Here is an 8,390-nt window from a genome sequence, read left to right as displayed (position 1 = left end):
AACTCTATCTCCCAGTTCCGTTTAAGTAAAACGGAACTCGGAACCAGTTCTGTTTAAGGAAATTTTCCATCTATTTAGATGAAATCATTCTATATGCCTATGACATATGAGAAAATGTTGCCTGTTGTCTTTTTTCATGGGTTACTAGTGATGAATCCACTTTAATTTAGTTTTCGATCAACACCTATTTCCCAGCTCCGTTTAAGTAAAACGGAACTCGGAACCAGTTCCGAGTTCCGTTTAAGGAAATTTTCTATCTATTTAGATAAAAATCATTCTATATACCTGAGACATATGAGAAATGTTGCCAGTTGTCATTTTTTCATGGGTTAATAGTGGCAAATCCACTTTAATTTAGTTTTCGATAGACTTCCATTTCCCAGTTCCGTTTAAGTAAAACGGAACTCGGAACCAGTTCCGAGTTCCGTTTAAGGAAATTTTCTATCTATTTAGATAAAATCATTCTATATGCCTAAGACATATGAGAAATGTTGCCAGTTGTCTTTTTTCATGGGTTACTAGTGATGGATCTACTTTAATTCAGTTTTTGATCAACTCCTATCTCCCAGTTCCGTTTAAGGAAATTTTTCTATCATTTTAGATAAAGTCATTCAATATGCCTAAGACATATGAATAATGTTGCCTGTTGTCATTTTTCATGGGTTACTAGTGGCTAATCTACTTTAATTTAGTTTTCGATCGACTTCCACTTCCCAGTTCCGTTTAAGTAAAACGGAACTCGGAACCAGTTCTCCCTGTTTAAGGAAATTTTCTATCTATTTAGATAAAATCATTCTATATACCTAAGACATATGAGAAATGTTGCCAGTTGTCTTTTTTCATGGGTTAACTATTGGCAAATCCACTTTAATTTAGTTTTCGATAGACTTCCATTTCCCAGTTCCGTTTAAGTAAAACGGAACTCGGAACCAGTTCCGAGTTCCGTTTAAGGAAATTTTTTCTATCTATTTAGATAAAATCATTCTATATGCCTAAGACATATGAGAAATGTTGCCAGTTGTCTTTTTTTCATGGGTTACTAGTGATGGATCTACTTTAATTCAGTTTTTTGATCAACTCCTATCTCCCAGTTCCGTTTAAGTAAAACGGAACTCGGAACCAGTTCTGTTTAAGGAAATTTTCCATCTATTTAGATGAAATCATTCTATATGCCTATGACATATGAGAAATGTTGCCTGTTGTCTTTTTTCATGGGTTACTAGTGATGAATCCACTTTAATTTAGTTTTCGATCAACACCTATTTCCCAGTTCCGTTTAAGTAAAACGGAACTCGGAACCAGTTCCGAGTTCCGTTTAAGGAAATTTTCTATCTATTTAGATAAAAATCATTCTATATACCTAAGACATATGAGAAATGTTGCCAGTTGTCATTTTTCATGGGTTAATAGTGGCAAATCCACTTTAATTTAGTTTTCGATAGACTTCCATTTCCCAGTTCCGTTTAAGTAAAACGGAACTCGGAACCAGTTCCGAGTTCCGTTTAAGGAAATTTTCTATCTATTTAGATAAAATCATTCTATATGCCTAAGACATATGAGAAATGTTGCCAGTTGTCTTTTTTCATGGGTTACTAGTGATGAATCCACTATAATTCAGTTTTCGATCAACTCCCATTTCCGAGTTCCGTTTAAGTAAAACGGAACTCGAGTTATGTTTAAGGAAATTTTCTATCATTTTAGATAAAAGCAGTCAATGTGCTTGGGACATAATAGAATTGTTGCCTGTTCCGAGTTACGTTGAAGAATTTTTTTAATGAATAGACTACGAACCAGACCTGAGTTCCGTTTAGGCCGATGCTGGCGTAGACATTTGCTGTTATAGACTGAATATCCTGATGCTTATAATCGCATCGCAATACGGGTGCCTTTTAATAATCAGGTTGTCCGTCTGCCTGTCGATCGGTCCGTCCGTCTGTATGGTTGTCTGTCCGCCTGTCCGCCCGGCTGTCTCGCTTTTTGTTACCACTATTTATCAAAAGACAAGGAACTGTTTCAAATTTCATTTGTAGGTTACCCCGGCGCCCATGTTTTGTATACTGCATTTTGGGACCAATTGGTCAACATGATGGCCGATAAGCATATATTTGGATTTTGATAGTTGAAAATTGTTACCCTTTTATCTTAGAAAGTACCAACTGGATCGGTCTCAAATTTTATAGGTAGATTTCCCTTAGGATCTTGTTGTGCATATGACATTTTTGGATAGATCTGTTAAAACAATGGCTCTGAAGGACATTAGTTGTCGATGGGCCATAAAACTCGTTCAAGCAAATTCATCAAGATGGCCAAGAGGCAGCCATCTTGTATTTTGATATTTACAGTTTAAAAAAAAGAAAAGATGTTTTTTTTCCATTGTCAGAAATATATACTACTTTGGTAGGCGCCGATAATTCTCTGGGACCTTTGTTACTATACTGTCATCAATCTTTTTCGAGTGATAGCTTCAATTGTATATTCCATTTTCTAATCGTAATGTAGATTGAGCGGGGCCTTTTCTGATATGTCAGTGTTTTAGTTTTTTTTACAGGAATCGTCTTTTGAACCTTCAATAACATAAAGTCACAGTAAAATTCTATATATCGTCGATTTCTTAAACGGAGCCAATAACGAGGTCCCCGTTCCGTTTTAGATTACATGTATACCAAAAATAGGAACCAGACCTGAGTTCCTTTTAACCCAACGCTTGCAAATTCCATGTTAAAGCTGACGATGCAAGTTAAAAAATATATATTTGAGATTTAAAACAATTTTGTTTTTCAAATATCGTTTCTGAGACAACCCTATGCGTTTCTAAGGACGGGCAGTCGCCATTTTGTTTTAAACTCTGCTTGGATAGAAAACGCCTACCGGCCCCTAAATAAAGCGCATGGATCGACACACTTGCGCTCTATCATGTACATATAGACCTAGCAGTTGTCCACTGTGTATCACCTACTAATACGTAAAAAACACTTACCTATAAATCTGTGTAGGGCTTATTTTAGAAAGAATACATGTCAAATCCTCTAAGTTGTCATTTAGATGCTTGTCATAACCTAATTACAATCACTGGATTGCAGCTCCACAGACGTCATCAGCCAGGTCCACCTCTACCTTGAACGTTTCGACTTTGAACGTCCTCAAGATGGCGAGTCGACAAAGGTTGGCCAAATCACTGCCCGTATGTGGATAGTGTCCAGCTCATGTGTTGTCGTCTCCACCACAGCCAGCTGGACGACTTCTCTGCTGTTCTTGACAGTCGGTCCACTGCTGCTTTTCTGTCTCTGCCCTTCACACCCAGTGCTGCAAACATGCTTCATGTGGAATGTGCAGGTAATCCTCTGCATACTATCTCCACTCTAGGGTCCCGATGTCTCCTACAAATTCTTCATACTTCCCCTTCTTTCGCTCAAATGCCTCCTCACATCTTTCTTCCCATGGAACTGTCAATTCCACAGTGACCATTTTTCTTTCCCTGTGTTGACCATATGAGGATATCTGGACGCAGATTGGTCTGGATGATTTCGGGGGATGCCAGTCTTCTGTCTAGATCGACCCTCATCTCCCAGTTCTGTGCGCCGTCAAGGATACCCCCCTGGTGAACAGTTGAAGAAGTGTGTCCTCCCTCCCCGCCTCGTACAAAGTTGATGAATGTACAACCCTTAACAGGCTTCCGCTTCTAATCCTCTCCCTCTCCAGGATGTCAGCCAGTTCATTTTGCACCTTGTCATGGCGCCATCTGTAGCGTCCTTGCGTAAGGGCGACATTGTATTCTGATAGTACAAGCGCAAGGTTCCCTGGTCGGTTGCACAATGGACAGTCTGGAGTCTCAGTCAAGCCCCACCTATGAAGGTTAGTAGGCGAGGGAAGCAGGTCGTAAACTTACCTCAGCAGGAACTGGATTCGGCAAGGTCTCATAAGCCAGATGTCCGACCAAGACAGTCTTCTTTCTATAGTTCCCCACCTCGTCCATGCTCCCTGGGCTCCCAATATCCACCACTTTGGCCTTCCTGATTTCCTCCTCCATTTTCCTGATGTTGTCCTGTACCATCTTCCTCTTGCCGGCTTTTTCTGATGTCCCCCCAGCGCTGCACATGACTTGTACCCAGTCCCTGGCATCATACGCACGTTGTACCAACGATGCCTTGATGTCTCAGTCGGCTCTCAGCTGCCTCTACTGCGTTGCTTGCAGACCATTTTCCTCCCCGTTCTCGTCTCTATGCCCGCGAATCTGATGTTATCGTCTTTTTAGTGCCTCACAGTCATCACCTGTCTTGCCTTAATCACCTTGAACTCCTCAACCAGTGATGAAATTGGGAGCTGTACAGGCCAACGCTCGTGAAGCTTGGGGTACTGCTAGCCATCTTCGCAAGAACTTGCTGATGGTTCTTTCCAGTGCCTCTACTGTCGTTGTTGTAACCTCATACAATGTGCGCGGCCACGTCAGACGAATCCTGGGATCCACGGAACCAGACCTGAGTTCCTTTTAACCCCATGCTTGCAAATTCCATGTTAAAGCTGACGATGCAAGTTTAAAAAAAATATACATTTGAGATTTAAAACAATATTTTTTTTCAAATATCGTTTCTGAGATAACCCTTTGCGTTTCTAAGGACGGGCAGTCGCCATTTTGTATTAACTCTGCTTGGATAGAACACGCCTACCGGCCCCTAAATAAAGCGCATGGATCAACACACTTGCGCTCTATCATGTACATATAGACCTAGCAGCTGTCCATTGTGTGTCACCTACTAATACGTAAAAATTCCACTTACCTGTAAATCTGTGTGGGTCTTATTTTAGCAAGAATACATGTCAAATCCTCTAAGTTGTCATTTAGATGCTTGACAAAATAAAATTCCAACACAAGTGAATAGAAATCCAAATTGATAATCCGTCCACAAATCTCCACGTATATCATCGTACTCGATGCTCTCGACTGGCTATATACACGTGACGTAGCTGTCCCAAACGGGCGACAACTACCAAGGACACAAACGTGTCGATGTAAGTGTAAATTTTGTATATATTGAAGTGTTTTATTAGTTCGTATTATACATATTTTGGGATCTAGCTGACAACACATTGTTGTATTTCTTCATTGAAATCTTGTCAGGTGAGTGCAATGTTTATCTTCAGTTTGACATTGTTATTTGCAATATCACGGCATGTGTATCTTAGACCAGGTATGTTTAGAATGATGCACGTGTGTCAAGTCCCGTGCTTTTTTTATAAGGGGTGGCCAGTGGTGGTTACTAAGCAGAGCAAAAGAATACGGCTACGGCACCGTTATACAATGTAACTAGGGGATATCTCAAAAACAATTTTCGAAAAAAAATATTTCATTATATATATACATGTATATTTATTTAGTTTCAAATGCATGCTTTTCAACTTGCATTGTCAGCTTTAAGTTTACGTGCTTTTCACTGGCCAATGAGCGGAGTTCGTTTATTATGATTCCCAAATGTTTAATTAGAATATTTTATTGGACAATTTTGACGTTTTCTTATCCAACAAGGAATAACAGTCAAGGTCATTCATATTTAAACTCTTTTGAAGACGAATTCTTCTTCATCTCGCACGCATGGGTTAGCCAAACCGCATGACCTCTGGCCTAGAATCAGAGCATATCGGGATATACTTTATGCAGCCAGTAGCCGTTTTCGAGGAAATCAACCACACCGAAGATTTTTTCGCATGCGACACGCTGATTTGAATGAGGACTCGGTCCTTTCTGTCTTGTTTTGAAGAAAATTCAGACATTGAAGGCCATTACCTCGCAGGGGTCAGCACCACCCAAGAAGAAGGCTAGATCTTCAGCTCCCAAGTGTACTGTGCGGTCGAAGTCAAAGCCTTGCTTCAAGGGCAACAGAAGGAAGGGTAAGAAGAATATAAACCCTCAAGGGGACAGGGAGAAAAGTTCCTGATTAATTTTCCCCTCCTTGATCGTTCCATACGAAAGGTCTCTTCTGGAGAACTCAGATACAGCTCCTTCTCCTGCAGATGAGTCTTCGGGTTAGGAAACAATTTCCCACCTAGGAGGGTCTCTATCTTCCTCGTCACCATCTTGTTGTAGCAGATCGGCTGTTCGCCTTTCTCCCAAAGTCATTAGAAGGAAATCACACACGAGATCCACCATTTGCGTCAAGGTAAATCATCTTTCATCCATCGGGGGATCCAGAGAAAGCACTTGCCATTCAGGAGGAAGTAAGGACCACGCTTTAAAAGGGTGCGGTCGAGGAGGTACCTATGGTAGAATATACATCCGGCTTCTATTCAAGAATGTTTCTTATCCACAAGAAGTTGGGAGCGTCCCATCAGAAGCTGCTAGTTTTACGGGATTTCTGCACTACGGGGAAGACATGTTCACATCTATTCTATGGAGCGGAACACCCGTCTGGTCCTGAAACGTTTGATCAAAGTCGACTTCATTCCTTCAAGACTCCGAGATGTACCCTTCCAGGACTTTGTCTTCAGAAACCGTTTCAACACAATTCAGGGTATTGTCCTTCCACCTTTGGAGAAATTCGAAAATGCCTCTTACTTTCATCTCGGCTGGTCCAACGTCCATATTCGTTGGTTTCAGTGTTTTGTGTTATATCAACGCATGGGGTTTTTCGGTGGTGTACTCTGAAAGGCAGTTTAAAATATCCTGCAGGGGGTTTCGTTGTGTAGGCCAGCTCCAACCATGACCATGTTCACGGATGCGTTCATGTGAAGGTTGTTGGCTTACCTTGACAGAGCACAACGACATGCTGGAGATGATGGCTTTTCTGTTTGCTCTGCATGCTTAACAGAAGATTCTGCATTACAAGGGGGGTTTGTGTGACTACGAACAACTCTACAGATGTCGCGTATATAGAGAGAAAGGGAGATACGATATCACGTCCTTTGTGCCCTCGCTATCCGTATTTCCGTATTCTTCCCATCTGTCAGGAAATGCAGTTGACTATTTTAGACAAGCATCTTCCAGGAAGGTTGAATGATGATCTGGCGGATAATCTCTCCAGGCGCCACTGGCCGGTTCTAACAGAACGGCAGCTAAATCCTTCGATCTTCGAGGGCATTTGTCATGCTTGGAAAATGCCTCACATAAACCTTTTTGCCACTTTCCTGAATAACCAGTTGCCAACCTTTGTCTTTCAGTGCCAAACCAAATGACTTGGGCTGTGGACGCACTATCTCTGAATTGGTAGGAATTGCATGCTTATGCAGTCCCGTCAATGCATGCTTATGTATCCCCGTCATTCAACCTGGTGGACAGGGTTCTACATATCGAAAGCATCATTGTCCCTCCTTCCGATAGCGCCACTGTGTCCGAGACAACACTGGTTTCCGGAGCTCTTGTCGTTTCTGGTGGATGTTCTCTGGTTTTCCCACCCAGAATCATTCTCCTGCGCTAGTCTCTGCCCGAGACGTTACATTCACGTCCTGTGATCCTCTACTTTCACCCATGAAATTTTTTTTCATGAGTACTCTCTCAGACAGGCTTTTATTCGGATATGTCAGCTCGCATCGCCCGATCAATTAGGTCTTCCTCTTCTGCCGTCTACCAGTCACGATGAAAGATCTTCTGTGAGTGGTGTATCTTCAGAAACATTGATCCGGTCATGGCCTCTGCCCAGCTGCTTGCGAGTTTCCTTATTCTTGTTGACTAGTGAGCGTCATCCTGTCCCTGGTAGTATTGCAGACTATCGCACAGATACACAGATACTGCCAGTGTACTTTTCATGGTAGACCAGAGGTAGAAACTTCCATTTCTTTGTCTGCCTTGATTTGGGGGTTCAGTCTCGACAGGCATATGGTACAGTAGTTAGCTCCACAGTGGAACATAGAACACGTGTTATGGGGGCACCATAATGTTTGTAACGTTTAAGACTGTGTTCCTTCTTACTCATGCCTGATGCCGCGGGAGGAGTGATATATATGCATTGCCTATTCGCTCTTCGCGCCTTCGTTGGGCTAGAGATACCTCTGCCATTACCATTCTCACTTATCATGTCGTTTCTCCTCGATGGGTCCTTGTTCCATGACATCATCTGCCGGTTGACGTGGTCAGTCTGCTTTCACTGACCTTCACTGTCTCTGTCCTCCCAATCAGATGGGCGGATTTCCTTGGGTGCGGTTGTGGTGACTCAGTCTCTGACTGCTCCTCCTCAGTAGACATTATATACATTTGTGGTTTTTAACTGTATACGAGCAGGTTTCACAATGGTGCACCTCTTTTCACAAGGAGGTATATCCATTTTGTATTCCTTTCCTTCGGGGGTTAATTTGCCATTTGACTAGGCTGACTTGCTTCGGACTCTCTACTACGAAAAGACGCTTTCGTATACTAAAGTTGTGGTAGCGTATTGCTGAACTGAAATTGAGATTTTTCTGTGAAA

This window comes from Argopecten irradians, chromosome 12 (genome assembly GCF_041381155.1).
Source record: "Argopecten irradians isolate NY chromosome 12, Ai_NY, whole genome shotgun sequence".
Taxonomy (NCBI): domain Eukaryota; kingdom Metazoa; phylum Mollusca; class Bivalvia; order Pectinida; family Pectinidae; genus Argopecten; species Argopecten irradians.
Note: the sequence above shows the minus strand (reverse complement) of the source record.